Genomic DNA, 18,339 nt, shown 5'->3' with positions numbered 1-18,339 from the left:
GCTTCTGAGATTCCATTAAAGCAGCTGCAAATGTTTGGGGGATTTCTACCTTTCTACACTGTGATTGCGACTGTGCAGATCTGTTTAGCAAAGCTAATCTTTCTTGCTGGCATGTTTACTCTCTGCAATATGTTATATTACAAGGACAACCGTCATTATTGCTATTATGATATATAGATATATGTATGAATGCAGCACAGTGAATAATGAATTAAAGGCCTATGCTTCACCACAATGTGATGTCATCACTGCAGTAGTATAATACGTATTATCATTTCAGATGGTACTATTTATATGTAGGCTAGTGGTGGACTATAAACTTTCTATACACTTTCTGCTGAGAACACTTTTTAAAATTTTTCCTGTAATATTGTTTCTCATTGTTGAGCAGCTGTTTATATCTTATGCACAAATTAACATATTGTAGCTCGGTACGTCGGTTCCTGCTACCCATGCCAGCGTCGTAAACTCCCCACGTCGGCACCTGCTGGACCTCTACAGCCACTTCTGTGCCCTTCAATGCTGTTCGAGGTTGTAGGTGTTGACCTTTACGGGCCTCTCCCCGTCACATCTGCTGGCAAACGATGGATAGTGACTGCCGTGGACCACCTGACACGCTACGCTGAGACTTCCTCTGTTATTACAGGCTCAGCTGTGGAAGTTGCAGACTTTATTCTTCACGCAATAATACTGCGTCATGGGGCTCCTCGTGTACTGCTTAGTGACCGCGGCAAAGTGTTCCTGTCACAAGTTGTAAATGAAGTACTGCGCGCTTCTGGAACTACTCACAAGACAGCTTCAAGCTACCACCCTCAGACAAATGGTCTCACAGAAAGATTTCACCGAACCCTTGCAGACATGATAGCCGTTTATGTCCGACCCGACCACAAAAACTGGGATACTCTTTTACCATTCCTGACATTCGCTTACAACACCGCTGTTCAGCGAATAACTTGCTACTCACCGTTTTACCTCGTGTACGGACGCACCCCGGCTACCTTTCTCGACGTCTCCTTCTTTAGCAGCCATGGGAATTCATGTCAGTCTTCTAGCGAAGAATACATTTCCCGCCTGGCCCAGTCTCGCCATCAGGCTCGCATCAATACTGAAGCGTGACAGCACGAGCGAAAGATCATCTATGACGAATCCCACCGCGTTGTGTCTTTCCAACCTGGTGACGAGGTGCTGCTTTTGACACCTATTCGCACTCCTGGTCTCTGTGACAAATTCCAACCACGCTTCATCGGGCCATACATTGTTTTAGAACAGACTTCGCCGGTTAATTATCGTGTGACACCACTCGTCGCCCCAACAGACCGCCGCTACCGCAGCACAGAGATTGTCCACGTTTGTCGCATGAAACCTTTCACGCGACGTTCCCCGTCACTTTGACTTACGGCGGCCAGGGTGTCCGCTTCCAAGTGGGGGGAATTAGTGTGGGCATTTGTAACTTACATCGTCCTCATCCCTGCATAACCATAATCACCATCATCCGCTTGTCTCTTTGCCCTCATTGCCACTCTGGGTCATCATCATCGTCATCGTCTGTGTGCTGGCTCTGACCGTTCATTTTGCGAGGTCTTTCCTCAAATAAACGCTGTCGCAGCCAATACTACCAAGACTTCATAATATATATGTTTAAACAAGTATGCGCACATTTGGCCTGGTGCCTCCTGAAGCCTCAGGAAACAACTTCCCTTGTGGATGAATTTTTCAGTCTGCTAGGGAGGTACACGAAGGTTAAAATACAGAATTTTTCGGAAGGAGGAGGGGGATTCTTTATTTAAAGTGGGGAATAGTCTTATGGGGGGATTAGGATTCCGTTTCTTCATACCGCTTGCCCAGATATACCCGTGCTCACACACAACTACTTGTTGGCCTTTCAAATGGCTCCTGTCATCGTCATAGTGTTTAGTGATGATCAAATCAACGAAGTTCATAGGAAGTTAGGCTTGCATTATATACTCATTGCACACACAAGTTAGTCATGCGATTTTTCAATATACATCCATAGTGTACACCTTAATTCCATGTCGCTGCAGCAACTATGGCGTTTGGGGCACTGGCATCATTGTATATTAGTACTAACTAATATTGTGTCTAACAAATAAAGATGAGCCACAGCAGAGATCAAGACAAACATGTGAAATGCATAGAAACCATTGTCAGAGTGCGACTAAACAACACACAAGAAGAAACAGACGAGGGCAGGCGCAAACTAGCCTTGTTTGTTCCTTCTTGTGTGTTGTGTTTAGTTTTGCTCTCACGATGGTTTCTTTGTCAAAGCACCAGCTCGCCCAACGTTCCAACTCTTTCGATGTGAAATGCACTTTGTTTTTAAAATGGTGGTGATTTTTCCATTCTACTGAAATCTGTCTAGAGAGTCAATGTTTCTGAGCACTAGCTCTGACACAGCTTGTTGCTGTGGCACGAATTCTTGCAACTTTTTCGGCTAGTGATACAGGATTTGAACGTGGCTCAACCATAAGAACTTATTTGTTGCATTTTTCTTCTTTGGCTTTCAGAACACTAGAAAAAAATTCCCTAATCTGATAGTTCAGCCCAGCTGCTGAAACGCATGTGGCTCGTTTTTGTCTCTCGCACGGCCGCTTTGCCTCGGAGGCGCTGCATGCACTAGCGATGTTGTTGCACCGTCAATCAATAGGTTGCTCTGGGGTGGTATGCATGGCAGAGTGAAAAACTTCATTAAATTGGTCTAAAACATGAGCCCGGGTCCGCAAATAGAGTTCGTTGAATGGATATGTTCACTATATAGAATTTCATTTAAATGAAAGATTTTTTGTGTAGAATTGATAAGAAAACCGCCGGGATTTTTCTAAAACTTTGTCCTTCTGAAGTATTCGTTAAACCGACGTTCGTACACGTGAGAGTTTACTGTATAGAACAGAAACAGCCCCTTCTCAGTAAAACAGCATGGCCTACTAAAAAGGCGTGAAGTAGAAAGACATCATTTGGGGCTTCTCCGTGTTTTCAATACGCTGCGATAACTTCGTAGCCTTTACCTTTCAGTAAGCAGCGCGCACAGCCACTAGACTAGTGAGCATAACAGGAAAGCTAGCTTCTCGGCCCTCGAATAAGGAGTAACGGTACGTTGTAGATAACCTTGTATCGCAATGTTGCAGGGCATTGTAATGACCTGATATAAGCTCGCAAGAGAAAGTAAGGTAAAGACGACTGAAAATTGGTTGCTGAGTTGGGCATGGAGCCCAGCCCAGCAATCCAGGAACAGTGAAGATATACATGGGTAATTGAAATGCGACAGCGTTAAGAAAACGGACATCGGCAGCGTTGACCCGACGAATGCATAGAATAAATGTCAGGGTCCCACCAGGAATCGAACCCGAGCATTCTGTATGGCAATCAACTATTCTACTACAGAGCCACTCCATGTCACTAAACTGCTTTGGAAAAATATACTGTGCTGGCGTAATGTTGGTGAGGCGTCTATTGTCGTTGCAGTGCTTTATACCTGAATTTGTAAACATCACATTTGTATTCCCATGATAGAGACACGTTGGGATAGCATCTACTGTATACTTAAGCGCCATCCACTGACATTGTTCTACGTAGCATTAGGAAAGTTTGCCATCCTCGCAAGCAACAGTAACAACAAAATTAAAAAAAAATGCTTTTTACACTTGGCCTGAAACCTCGGGGGCAAGTCTTTGTTGCGCAATCACGGTGTAGTCTCAATAAAGAAAATGCTGGGAAGGACTGCCTCCAAGGAATACAGAACTTGCAGTGAGCACTGAGTTGATGGAGTTGACATACTGTTGAGGTGAGTACGCATCGCACTTATGAGGAATATCAAAACGGAGAGGACTTGTACGTTTTTTCCGAGGCATCTGTGGACGATGAGGGGCATAGCGGTGCAATACGCGCAGGCGCTCAATGAGTACGCAATTGTAGTGCAGGCAAGGAGACATCCACTGCTACATTCAATACATCTGCGCTTTTTTTTTTCCGGATCAAAAAACAAAAACGAACTGTTTGTTACTTTGTATCGGATATACAGGTAAGAAACAGTTTTCACACCTGTATTGAAAGGCTAGTTATAAGTCCGAGAAAGAAGGTTACCTTAATAATTCTAGCGCGAATGAAAACAGAAGAGAAAAAGACAGTGGTTGTAACATTTGCAATGAAGAAAAAAATGTCAACGTTCATTTCTAAGATCAATAAAAAGCAATTTAATGCCCAAGAACCAACATGCATTATGGTCCCGAAAAACAATGTAAGGGATATATAGAGATGCGTTAAGAAGATAGTGAGATGTTGAAGAAAGTATGCAGTAGTGATATTTAATAAACCTTCACTAGCAGACAAGATATGTCTAATGAACTGCAAAATACGCACATAATGAGCTGAACGAGACAAATAGCTAGGACTTCGCTACATTGTAGTACAGCACTTCCGTGTCAGAGTAATTGCACATAATGAGCCTAAAATATATAATTCGTACACACGTAGCGAAGTATTTATAATGTACTCTATCTTTAACAAAGAAAGAAGATATTGTTTCAGGCCACCGAGGAAGTTCGCCAAATTAATGACTGGAGCTGGGAGCCTGTTTCAAGTATTCCTCTCCGACTGTGATGCATTAGGCGGTGATGATGCTGACAACAGTCTGTCAGAAATACGGTGTCTGTCCGGACTGGGAAGCTGTATTCTCAGACTTCCGTCACTGACCCGAGCGCCGTCTCTTTCTCGTGGTATTTTTACGTTAACGAAATATGCATGTAGCAATATCAGCTGCCTCTTTGCCTTCAGTCGTCCCTTACCATCTGTCAATGTAAAGACAGTCCACAGTTTTTTAGCCTTTCTTGGGGACCTTCGATGCAAACATTTTGGTCTGTCTGTCTGTCTGTCCGCCCTTAACGGTACCCTAAACGGCACCAAAGTGTCCAAACGATACTCCAAACGGCAGACCCCATCTGCAGCGCTCACCAATATTGCTCAAGATTCAGCGTTCATACTTGTGCGATTGTCAATTAAAAAGCAATTATTGTGCATATTAGAGGCACCATAACAACACGTAAATATTCTGCATGCGTGTTTCGAACTAGAAAAGGCATACATTAGTAATTCTAAGGACCGTAGCGTTTATCACGTTGTGCTGACCATGCAACGCTTGCGCAAAAAGGCAATGCTTTACTAAGACGACACGGTAGTTGCACCTACCCGTCGCCTTGTGTTTTACACCTTATCACCTTCGATGTGGGCGCGCGCGCTTCGTTTTCCAAGATAACTGCCAGATAGCGCTCATGTCTCACGTGTGACGTGGCTTGATGCGCTCGTTTGCCTCCACTGCACGCGTGAGGAACTCTAACGCAGTGCCTCCAGAATACCATTCACCGATTTTCTTGCTCGAACTGCCGCCCTGATTCACCGCAACTTTTTTGACAAGGCCTGCCACCCTGATTCATCAACACCGCCCTGATTAATTTTGGGATTTTTCTACAGCAGAACAAAGATCCCGGTGACAACGACCTGTCGTCTGCTGGATGCGCTGACCGCGGGGACAGAAACGCATGCGAAACGCCACCTTATTAGCCCCATTCTCGCTGTGATTCACAAGAAAAAAAGAAAAAAAATTACGGCATATTCACGGGGTGAATGATGATGAATGGGCGAAGCTCCGGAGGGATTCATCGGTAAACTGTGAATATTCCGTGTAATTCGCCCAGTCGATCATCATGTAAAGACGTGAGAAACGCTGTGTGTGTATATACACAAATCAACTTTTATTTGTTCTTAGACGATGGATGGCTTGCGATGTCCCTTGCCTCGCGCGCTCGCACATCGGGATTCTGTCTGCGAGCGCGCGCTGCTGCCGCCTTGCGCTCTCTCCGCTGTGCAGCCTTATCCATCCGGCGACTCCGAGCGCGCGCCAACAGCGAACGGATTTTATTACAACGCTCCCCCTAGCGTACGTCGCCGCACTAAATCGAACGATTGCCTTCAACCAATGACACGCGCCATATGTGACATCATTCCTATTTTATAAGATCTCGCGTCTTTCATCAACTACAAGTACCGCTTTCTAGTTTATAACATCTTGCATCTTTTCATCATCAGCTACAAGTACCACCATCTAGTAAACACTACAAGAACTAAACGAGAGGTGGCTACATACAGGAGACGGTACCGCCATCTAGTGAACACTGCAAGAACTAAACTAGAGGTGGCTACATACAGGGGACGGTACCGCCATCTAGTGAACACTGCAAGAACTAAACTAGAGGTGGCTACATACAGGCTACAGGGGACGCACAGCCCACGCCCTAAGGAGCTTCGCCCCTAAAAAAAGACGCGCACATTCTCGTATTGCGTCTCATTATTTATGTAAAGTTTATTATCTTCAAGTAACAAAAACTCCCAAGCATTTCTCCAAGGGTGAACATGGTTAAGTGCGAATACACGGGGTGATGCTATGAGGGGTATTTATTAATTCGCACTATTATATTTATTAACCATACTATGGTGCCTTTATGGTGTAATGGTTCCTGGGAATCGCAATTTGATCACACGGGGGAGTTTACGTTAACTCACTGGCGAATGCCAACGGATTTTAACTTTACTCCCCCTCACGACCCGCTCTCGACGGGAGACTGAGAGAGAAGGCGGGCGCGCGAGAGAGAGGGGTGCGCGCGCAGCTGCAGCGAGCGAGGAGAGCGGAGGAGCGACACCGATATCAGCGTCGCGACCGTGGCTTAAGCCCAAACTCCATAAGCGCGAAAATGCACGCGACAGCGACGAGCGACGCGACGTAGATCGGCGTCGCGCGATCAGTCGCTAGCGCAGGCAAACCTCATTCACGCGACGGCTTCGGCGAGCGAATTCGACTGTTGCTGGCATGAGGCCGTCAACTCGCACCAAGAAAACCGCGTAGCGAGCGGTTTCCAATTTGAAAATAAGATATATTGTTGTGTAATGGAACGGAAAGTGTTTATTATTGCCTTGCAGCATTTTTTATATGCGCATGCGTAATAAACATTGCGTTATTTCTTGTTGCGCATACGTGACTCGGGCAGGGTAACGTGCACCTATGTAGTCTTTGTCTTTTCCGGTATTTCGCTATTGGCTGCTTCAGCCCAGCACTTCCGGGCGATGAGCGACGGTTTCCAAATCTGGAGAACCGAGCGATCGCGCGAAAACGAGCACGCGACACGTCGCGCGAACGCCCTGTTTTGTCGCTCATAGCGTCGCTCGTCGCTGTCGCGTGCATTTTCGCGCTTATGAGGTTTGGCCCTTATTTCTAATAACATGTGTCTTGTTGAACCAAACGTATCTCGGTACAGTCAATACGGTGAACTAAAGGTATCGTTGAGCGCTTCGCATGCAGCGTCCGCAACGTATCGTGCCGCGTACGTAGGCTCGTTACGTGTGCCCAGCTAAAGTGTCTTCTATTCTCTGAGTGCGCGCCCGCGAAAGGAAGTGGAGCAGCGTTCATCTTGAAATTTGACCCATTTTCGCAGGGCATAGCAGTGCACATTTTGGTAGACGTGATTGCGAACGCCCCATGTACGAATTGCACTAGTCAGCTCAAATTGTCAAACCTGGCGAGTGGCCCTTTAAATCAGTAGCAAGTGCGCCACAATGGTAGAGCGATTCCGGACATGAGTGTCGCGGAAACGAAGCGCTGCCATGGCCTTCGGGTGTGTAGTCAAGCAACGGAACTTGTCACGACCGCAAAACCCAACGGCGGGTCGAAGGTAGCAGATATATCAAATTCTACTTTTCGATTTGTACAGTAGGCCTCGCCCAAACGGGCAAGGCCTCCCAAAAATTTGCCTATAGGCTCATTTAGTTGTCCTTCCCCACGGCAATCTTTAGTAAAAGGCGAAAGATTGATTCGACTAACTGAGGAAGGACCTGAGCAATGATTGAACGGAGGTGCACGTTCCGGGGTGCTGAAAAATGGCTGGAGTACTTGGCCAAGTTTATATGGAGACTTTTTGTAGGTTTCTGGCTTTGATGTTAATACATATGTGTTATCATAGAACTTTTCTACACCAGTTACATCTTCAACGTATACCTTTTAAATAACGGATGTCAAATATAGCCATCTTCATTTCAGTTTATGCTTCCATATTGACGAGAAACACTTGCAGCCGTGTACACTTGCATCAAAGTTCGTTTGGAAGTGTCGGAGTAACGGCATGTGAGCACGCCTCTATTTCATACTTCGCGCGCTTCGTATTTCGTAGTTTCTAGAGGCTAAGCTCCTTAAAGGGTCCCTGAAACGGTTTTGAATACGAAGCATTTTTTAGCGAACTTCGGCGACTATCTATCTATCTATCTATCTATCTATCTATCTATCTATCTATCTATCTATCTATCTATCTATCTATCTATCTATCTATCTATCTATCTATCTATCTATCTATCTATCTATCTATCTATCTATCTATCTATCTATCTATCTATCTATCTATCTATCTATCTATCTATCTATCTATCTATCTATCTATCTATCTATCTGTCTGTCTGTCTGCCTGTCTGCCTGTCTGTCTGTCTGTCTGTCTGTCTGTCTGTCTGTCTGTCTGTCTGTCTATCTATCTATCTATCTATCTATCTATCTATCTATCTATCTATCTATCTATCTATCTATCTATCTATCTATCCGCCTATGACTTTTAGCTGTCCTCGCCGTTTACATAATGGTAACAATACCAAACTTGGTATGGCATAGCATGACTGTACGAAGAACATATTTTACCAGACATAACATGAAAATCATGAAATGTATTTCATGGTTCTGCAGCTCTTGCGGTGGTTTCGTTCGCATGGCATGTTGCAAAACTGGTATGGTATGGCATGATTGGATGGCGAACACAAGCGACAGACCCTAACATGCAAATCATGACACGGGTGTCATGTAACAATATGACTACATGTTATGATCATGATGTGCTCGTGGGCGTTTCACAAGCGTCACATATACCAAATTCGATATTACGGTACGTGAATGGAGTGTGATGGTATGTGACTGGTGCAAACTTGATAATCATGAGATGCGTGTCATGCAAGAACTTGACTACATGCAACACTCATGATGCGCTGGTGGATTTTTCGCTAGCTTCACTTACACCAAATTCGGTATTACGGGACGTCAATGGATGACGAAGGTATGATACAGGTGCAAACATGATAAACATGAGATGCGTGTGATGTAACAGCATGACTACATGCTACGCTCATGATGCGCTGGCGGCCGTTTCGCTAGCTTCACATGTACCAAACTCGTTATTACATGACGCGAACGGACGACATAGGTAAATGACACATCCAAACATTATAATCACATCATACAGGTCATGTAACATGACTCCATGCCACAGTCATGATGCGCTCGCGGCCGTTTCGCTAGCAAATTTTGTATTACGTGACGCCAATGGATGACGAAGGTATGCGACTGGCGCAAACATAATAATCATGATATGCGTGTCATGTGAGAACATGAATACATGTCACAGTCAAGGCACCAATACATTTCGATGCGGTGTGCGTGCTCGTCGGCGTTCATTTCGTCGCGTCACGCCAGCGTTGCCACGCCCGGCGCCGGTCCTGCCATATACTCACAGTCTAAGGCCGCGCTGCGTTGTTTCGACGCATGCGCGTTTCAGCGCGTCTGGCGTCCCTTCGTCACGAAAAGAGGGAGACGCAGTGTAGTCTGGGTAACACATCGGCGTGAAATACAGCAAGTCGCATTTTGCGCCGGTTGCATACGGGACGCGCCGACGGATGCTGGTCGCGCCTGGTGTCAGACTATAAAGTGCTCGCGTTTTGCTAACGTAGCGTCGCTGTGCCCAGCGTGCGCGCGCGTCAACTCTACATTAGACTATATTGGGCCTTTCATGATGCGCTCTTGGCCGTTTTGCTAGCTTCACTAAAGCCAAATTTGGTGTTACGCGACGTCAGTGGGTGACAAATTATGACTGGCGCAAACACGATAATCCTGACACGCGTGCCACGTAAGAACATGACAACAAACCACGCTCATAGGGTGCATGCAGCCGTTTCGCCAGCACCACATGTACTAAATTTGGTATCACGGGACGTGAGTAAAGGACGAAGGTAAACGACACATCTAGACATGATAATTACGACACGGAAGTCATGTGTGGCGTTATTTACCTCAGCATCGTAACGTTGTGCTGATTTTAAAGTGACATATACACCTTCCTCATTCGTGCTTCGCATATCCTTGATTCCCACTGTACCTGGGATCTGCCAATTTTGTTTAGAAAACATTTATCGCCACAAACGTCAACAACACTCAACAGAGCATTTCCTTCTTAGACATACTCTGACGATGATGACAAAACATACGTCATTTACATGAACATGGATATGAGATGACGTTGAAAGAACATGTAGATTCGATGGTTCACACAAACACTACCACAAAAGATACTTCAAGGTAAACAAGAGACACAAATAAAACATAAATATGTACATTTTGCATATTTACATGTTGGCATGCCATTTCTGCCGGCGCATCGACAGATCAGCCTACCAATACCAGGCCAGCCGAAAGACAAGTTTCACTCGTCCGTCATAGACCGACACAAAAGGGCAAGACCAGTGCCGAAGAAATTTCTCTTCACCGAGGAAGAAGAGCTCCTCCGACAAAACAGACAGCAGCTCCGAGTACAATCGTTCTAGGATCGGGTAGAGCGCGCGGCGGTGGCGGCCCGCTGCAACCGCCTCGCAGCGGTTGGGCCAGAGGCAGAAAGAGCCGGCAACAATGAGAAGACAAGCGAAGCGGCCTCGCGAACAACGCCCAGAAGAAACGAAGCGATTTGCTCTGAGGCAGTGAAATCTGGCATGTACGGCTCTCTAAAAAACGCGAGCAATGACACAATGCCTCAGAAAATGCTGATTTGTTTCCCGAAGGGAGCAGTTCGGACATGTTGCTGGCTGGACTATTCTACACCTTTCGAGGCGGTCGAGAGTGGGAAGCACACCCCATCCCAGGCGCCACATGAAGTCCCGGAGGTGTCCAGGCAGAAAAGAAGCCGATAAGGTGCTCCAAGACACCCGTCTAGAGCGAGCACCGCGGGCTGGCGGGACCAACGAAAGCAACAAAGCAGCAGTTGTCTCAACTATGTGGTTGTTGAAAACATCTATGCCAGGACAGCTCGACTTGACATGGCGAAAAATTGCAACAATTGTTGCATAAAACGCAGGAAGTGTTATTGACTGTGGCCTCCTGTTAAGTTGCACATTAGGCATCAAATGCCGAAGGTGAGTACCCAGAAAATATTATGCAAGCGTTCGTGCTGGAGATTCCTCCCCTTGCACTAGGCGCAAAAGGAAGCGCAGTGCCAGCAGCCGACAGCGTATGGACGCTGAAGGGAAAGCAAAGCCTCCCTAAGAACGCTGCTGTCCCAGTGCCGTGCGAGAGACCATCTCAGTGCCGCCTGACCAAAAAAAGGAACACAAAGCAGACTGCAGTGATCGCATGATACGTAAAGATGGTTGCACGACGTGAGAAAGGTACCAAATGCGACCGCAAAATACAGTCTGCACTAGGTACCTCCGCTCAAGAAGCGGGAAGTCGAAATCCCGTGCATCCTGAATTTTCAGTCTTCTTCGAGAGTGTTTAACAAAACAGATTCGCAAACGCCGTAGTGGTAGTATGAAATACCTAAAATACGAAGAGACGCGGCCGGCTGAATGGGAAAACCAGCGACAAGCCTGGAGTTTGGAGAGCCAATGAAGAAATACCGGGATTTGGAGATGTTCAACGCTGCACCTCAAATGTCGCCATACTGGGAAAATACGCGCACGCTGCGTGAAAGGCTATCTTCACCTGAAAGCTATAAGATTATATCATCAGCGAAAGCTGTGACTTTCACGACACCACTACCAGGAAGAGCAAGACCCCGGACACATGAATCCGCGTCAAGAGCACGCAAGTATGGCTCAAGGCTGAGGACAAATAGCACATGAGACAATGGGCATCCCTGACGAACCCCACGTGTTATGGAAAAAGCGGCACTTTCCCAGCCATCCAGAACTAGTGTGCTTTTCAGACCAGTGTACGTATTTTTAATCATTTCCAGAAACGAATGAGAAAAGCGGAAGGCTGTGAGCAAATTAGGGATATACGCGTGCTCTAGTCGGTCAAACGCTTTTTCCTGGTCCAAAGACACAAGGATACCACGCGCAGATCGCGACCGAGTATAGGCTATGATATCCCATGTGGTATATGACAAGCTGTGTATTTCTCGTCCAAGCACTGATGAAGTCTGGTGATGACCTACCAGGGTGTTCAACAGACCCCTCAAACGTTGAACAGCTACCGCCGCGAATATCTTATAGTCAACGTTGAGGAGCGTGATAGGTCTCCAATCTTCAGGATTAACAGAGGAAGCATCACCCTTTGGAATAAGCACAATTCGTCCTTCTCGAAAACTTGATGGAAAGACACCGTCCTCGTAGCATCACCGGATTACCGCGGTAAAGGTAGCACCAATCTCATCCCAAAATGTCAAGTAAAACTCAACAGGAAAACCGTCTGGCCCTGGGGCCGTTCCACGTTTCATAGATTTCAGTGCCGCCTTTACCTCTTCAGCCGACGGAGGGACGTGCAGGCAATCCGCAGCTTCTTGAGGAATACGGGGCAAACCTATAAGCATTGGCGGTGTTTGATCAGAGTTAGTCCGCATGGCCGAACACGACATTGCTTCGAAATGCGCCAAGAAAACAGATCGATCACGCGTAGGAAGCCGCTGTGCAGGTGGTATTTGTGCTGTCACAAAGACTAGATGGCTCTGATTGCCCAAAAAAATTGCCCGCAGCTTCCCTCGGGGGAACACTGAGGAGGATGCGGAGCATATAATTGGTTAACGGGGTGTTAAAGTGCGACTTACTTGGGTCGATGGCTAAATTGGTTAACGTGGTTGTGAAATGGGGTGTTAAATTGCGACTTACTTGGGTCGATGGCTAAATTGGCTAACGTGGTTGTAGGAGGGGGTGTTAAATGAGTGAACACGTACACACGTATGCGAAAGGGCGGCGCTGGTCGAAGGGACGTCGATCATTGTGTTTGTGGATTCGTTGGAATTCATTTCACCGCGACCTTGGACGTCGACGCGCCGTACAAACCAACCGACGAGCGGCAACTGAGCGAGCGAGCGCCGACCTTGAGTATGTATACAGCTCGACGGCGCATGCACTGTCAGCTGTTGAATGTTCTCGAAGCGCGACGCCACATGCGCGTCCACTGGAGAATCAGGAGAATTGTAGATGTCGAACGCGGTGTGTAGAGGAGGAAGGGTGCACAGATGGTGGAGGAGTGAAGCACGCGCGGTGTGTAGAGGAGGAAGGGATGCACAGATGGTGGAAGAGTGGGCGACGGCGCATGCGCGCGCGTCAGCTGTCGAATGTTCGAGAAGTGGTGCGGACGGCGCGGACGGCGCACTACAAGGCGCGAGTATAAGATGCTCCGCATCTAAAAACGAATGTCTCGCGTAGCGCAGCACCTCGGGATGTGCACATGGGTTGTGTCTACAGCGCCATGCTGCTGCCGCCAGGGACGAAGCAGCTGTCAAGCGTTGAAAGCGTTCACGCAGTTCACGCTGCCACGCTCGCATCAGAGGACAAGGCGTCTCGGCGCGCAAAGCAACGCGTAACTTCATCGCAGTGTCAGCAAGCTCTTCAGAATCGCGTCGACGAAGCGAACGCCCCTCTACTGCACAGCGCAGGCACCACTGTGTTTTAAGCGCATCCCAATCTTCAGGACCAGACGCCGTGAGCGACACACGTATTGCGTGTGACAAATGTAATCTTGAGCGTGCGTCCTGCAGGACGCGACCATCAAGACGCCATGGCTTTTCCGAAAAAGAAAATGGAACTTCGAGCTTCAAGACAATAGGCCGATGATCAGATACGTACACAGGAGAAGGTGGGAAGGAAGGAACGCATAAATCGGAGACAAACGCCTCTAACGCTCGTGGCATAGAGAAATAAAGGTTAAGAGTGGACACTCCCGTAGACCCCAGCGGCCCAATCGACCCTAGCACACCTAGTGGTTGGTGAGAGCAAGTGGCGTGCGCTTCCTGTTTCGGTTTCACTGGCGCAAATTTTGAATTACTTTGCATAACCGACGTTTGGCTATGACGAAAGTTCATGATTTCAGACCACTATTCATCGCCCAAATGGATAGTTTTTGTAGGTCGTTTTGATTTAGCGATTCCCTGTTTTGTTTTGTTCAGTGGTTCGTGCGAATCGGTCGTGACGTAATTTTTATTTCGATTAAGTTATAAGAAAAAGAGATGCAGGTAATGATAATTCACTACGGTTTTATTCATCGCGCTTGTGTTTTTCTTTTGAAACAAGTGATCAATGTATATATCACTCAAAGAGACAGAGTATACGCAATGGTTTATTCAAAGGCAAGGTAGAGTCTGAGAATATAAAAAGCACAAAATGACAAATGTAGACAACAAATGCATCTCGCCTTACAAATAAATTGTAACAAATATTGTAACAAATACAGAGAGAACACAGACAACGCACTTATCACTAGAGTTAGCAGAAGCCGAGAAGCTGGTGAAGTATGACACACCGGGCCAGTGGGTAAGTAAGAATCTATGGCAAAAACACAGCGCACAATGCTGATGAAGAAGGAAGAAGTGACATACACAGCAATGAAGTCGCGAATCACGCCTGGGGTTAACTGAAATAATGCATAGAAAAAAAGAGCGCACAGAAACCACACGACACAATATAGCAGAAAGGCAAAGGTGCAATGTGCTGGCTGTGCTTAAGAACAGCTAGCCCAAAATTAAAAAAAGCAGACTTGATGCCTGCTTGTCCTCAGAAAGGTAGGGCTTTGCAGCTTGCTCACTACGTGAAAGACAAACTTTATGCTACAACACTGGCAGGTCTTGTGGCTCTGCTTATGCGTCGCCTTTATCAAAAACTTAAGATCCCAAGTGATTTGCGTCTGGGTGTTGCTGTGACGCGAGCTAAAATAGATTGTAGTCATCACTTATCCAGAATTGTGGACCTTAATTGGTGCTACGAGAGCGGTATTACAGGGCTAATAAATAGCAGAAGGAAACCACTTTGGCTCATTATTTTTCACAAAGGCTCTACATCGTACGTTATCACTCACAAGCTATATAAAAACAAAAATGGCAGCGTCCGCAGCCCCATCAAACGCTACAAGTTTGGGTATTCTTTTGAAAATTTTGATGGGCGAGATGAGGAGGTTGATGAGAAGCTAAAATATGAAAAGTGTGATAACGTGAACCATGCTCACTTCATACTGTGTTCCTTACCCGCTCGAAAACATTTCAACAAGCGGTTTTGTTATTGATATATTACTTGAGCTGGAGAGATAAAGCATACACAGTGACAAAGCGACCCACAGTAAAGTGTATAGTTCGCCCGCATTTGCTACAAAAATACAGACAGGATACCCAACATCCTTTTTAAGGTTATGCAAATCACCTCGAGCGAATACACAGTGTCCCTACTCCTCATAGCGGGTAACCTAAACAATGTATGCAACGAAGGAGTGGTTAGTTCAGTTCAACTGAATATCAGCATATAAGACCATAATGAAGTCTGCTATAACGAAGTAATAACATAACAAGGCTATTGCAGGATTCGGCTCAACTCGAATACTTTAGTGTAAACCCGCCGCTAATTGCTAACCTTTGAACTTGTCAAGCTGTATGCCTGAGATTGAAGACTGGAACCTAACCCTATCTAAGTTTCAGTTCACAAAACGCACATGCCAACATAAACGAACCCGGCAAAACATTTTCAGAAACTTCGCGCGACACCCAGCAGAGCAGAAATGAAAATCGCCAACACTCGACAGATGGTGATACAAAACATCGCACACTTTCAGGTGATGTGCAGTGGCCTCAATTATGGCAAGAAAGTGAGATTCAAGTTGTTGTACGTATGCAAAAGCTGCTTCTGATGGCACAGTGAGATTTCCAAAAAGTTTGCTGGAAACGTGGTATGCTTTGAGCATTGTGAAATACTGGTGGGTACCCTTAAGCGTCTCACTGTCGTCTTTCAGTAACTGTGGGCAACTGCAACCGTCACATGCATTCCGAAGGAAGTGTTTGATGAGAAAACCAGCTACATAATATTGAAACGAAGATGCGCGAACCTACGGGGCGCGGAAGAAGAAGAAGAGTAGTGGAGCGGCGCCTAGACTGTGTGGTTGGGTGGAAGCGTACTTCTGAGTTGCGCCTCCAAGAGTACAGCTTTTCTGTTACCTATAAGAGCGGACGATGTCACACAGATGCCGACTGCTTATCCCGCCTTCCTTCAGTACACACCAATGCTGACGACAATGACATTGATGACTATTTAGTTTCTGTCTCGTCCGACTTCCCAGATACCAGCAGCTTCAAACGTGAGCAGCAGCGCGACCCTACTCTGAAACCTTTGCTCGAGGCTGCACACAACTCCGTCGACAAGCACTTTAAAATTTCAAATGGCTTGCTGTATAAAAGAAACTATTCAGCCGATGGCCTCCCGTTGCTTCTAGTGGTGCCGGAAAGCCTGCGCCAGGTCGTCCTTCGTTCTGCGCACGATGACATAACATCCGGTCATCTCGGTTTCACACGTACGCTGCATCGACTACGCGAGAGGTTCTACTGGCCAAAAATGTGGAAGACCACAAAACAGTACGTCACCAGCTGCGCTATATGTCAGCGCCACAAGCCATCCACCACTGCCCCGGCGGGTTATTTGCAGCCCATCCCTCCACCGACATCCCCTTTTGAAAAAGTCGGCATTGACTTGCTCGGACCCCTTCCTAAGACTCCATCGGGCCACCGATATGTTATAGTGTGCGTGGATTATTTAACGCGTTATACGGAAACGGACGCACTGACATCGGCCACAGCAGCCGCTGTTTCTTCTTTTCTGTTACAACGGGTCATACTGCGTCACGGTGCTCCACGGGTTGTCATCAGTGACCGTGGACGACAATTTATGGCCGATGTGGTTGAAGAAATTTTGCGCCTCTGTGGCTCCTCTTATCGCCACTCCACCCCTTACCATCCGCAAACTAACGGTCTCACTGAGAGAACAAATCGAACTCTCACGAATATGTTATCGATGTACGTTGATGCTGACCACAGGAACTGGGACGCCGTCTTACCGTTTGTTACTTACGCGTATAACACCGCCAAGCATGAAGTTACTGGACATTCACCCTTCTTTCTGCTTTACGCACGAAATCCACAGAGTTTTCTGGACACTTTATTACCTTTCTCGCATCAGGAAGATCTGTCCATCGCTCAGACGTTGTGTCGCGCTGAAGAAGCACGTCAACTAGCGCGCCTTCGAACATTGTCTTCGCAAGAACACAGCAAGAGTCGCTACGATGCCAAGCATATCCCCGTAAAGTTTTCTCCTGGTGACTACGTGTGGCTGTGGACTCCTGTTCGTAGAAAAGGGTTGTACCGGAAGTTTCTAGCAAACTATTCCGGCCCATTCGTGATAGTCACTCGTCTCAGTGACGTGAATTACGTTGTCGCCCGAGTCACAGCCAATAACCGGCGTTCGCGCACTACGCAAGTTGTTCACGTAGCCCGCCTCAAACAGTACCATCATAGGCCTATTTAACTCGCTCAGCGAGCTTCGTCTGCCGCCGGGGGAAATGAAACGAAGATGCGCGAACCTACGGGGCGCGGAAGAAGAAGAAGAGTAGTGGAGCGGCGCCTAGACTGTGTGGTTGGGTGGAAGCGTTCTTGGCCTGTCTCAGAAGTACGCTGCTATTTCACAACGCCTTTTCACCTCATCTGTAAATAAACACAGTCACTCGCAACAATATGCAACGGAGTCATCGATAATATGGGAGTGAATGTTGGTCGCAAGTTCAGAGAGATCGTCTAGAGCGGGAAAGTCGTCAGGCTGTGGCTGTGCACACTCCTCATTATCCACAAGAGACGCACTGGTGAGGGAGAATGGCGAGAGCTGCTCCTGGAGGAGGTCACATTCATCATCCTCAACATTTCCGTATTCTGACAGCTTGAAGAGTTTTCTTATGCAGATGTGCTTCAGGCCACAAATAAATTGTGCTACATTGGGGTTGGTGTTGCAACCCTGTTTTTGCCTAATTTGGCCAAATATGTTCTCCAGAGGATCCTGTTGAAGCCTGCGTGTTAACAGGTATTCAAAGTTGTAATTTTTGGAGAGGTCGTCCCATAGTTGACAAATTGCCTGAATTGTAATTTGCCAACCTACGATGGTTTGTGGTTGACGTCTGCCAACAAACTGCCATGATGCAATCCAGGGAAGCTGGCCTCGGAGGAAGTCAATCAGCTCTGA

At 46.8% G+C, this 18,339-nt stretch overlaps 1 non-coding gene across 1 annotated transcript; it reads right to left on the bottom strand.

The window, feature by feature from the left end:
• Positions 1 to 7,776: 7,776 nt before the first annotated feature.
• LOC119160219 (U5 spliceosomal RNA) lies at positions 7,777 to 7,901 on the bottom strand. The gene has a single exon (XR_005108292.2). It is a non-coding gene; the product is annotated as a U5 spliceosomal RNA (small nuclear RNA).
• Positions 7,902 to 18,339: the final 10,438 nt, after the last annotated feature.

The sequence above is a fragment of the Rhipicephalus microplus genome, unplaced genomic scaffold (genome assembly GCF_043290135.1).
Source record: "Rhipicephalus microplus isolate Deutch F79 unplaced genomic scaffold, USDA_Rmic scaffold_21, whole genome shotgun sequence".
Taxonomy (NCBI): Eukaryota; Metazoa; Arthropoda; class Arachnida; order Ixodida; family Ixodidae; genus Rhipicephalus; species Rhipicephalus microplus.
Note: the sequence above shows the minus strand (reverse complement) of the source record. Positions and strands in the feature narration are given on the sequence as shown.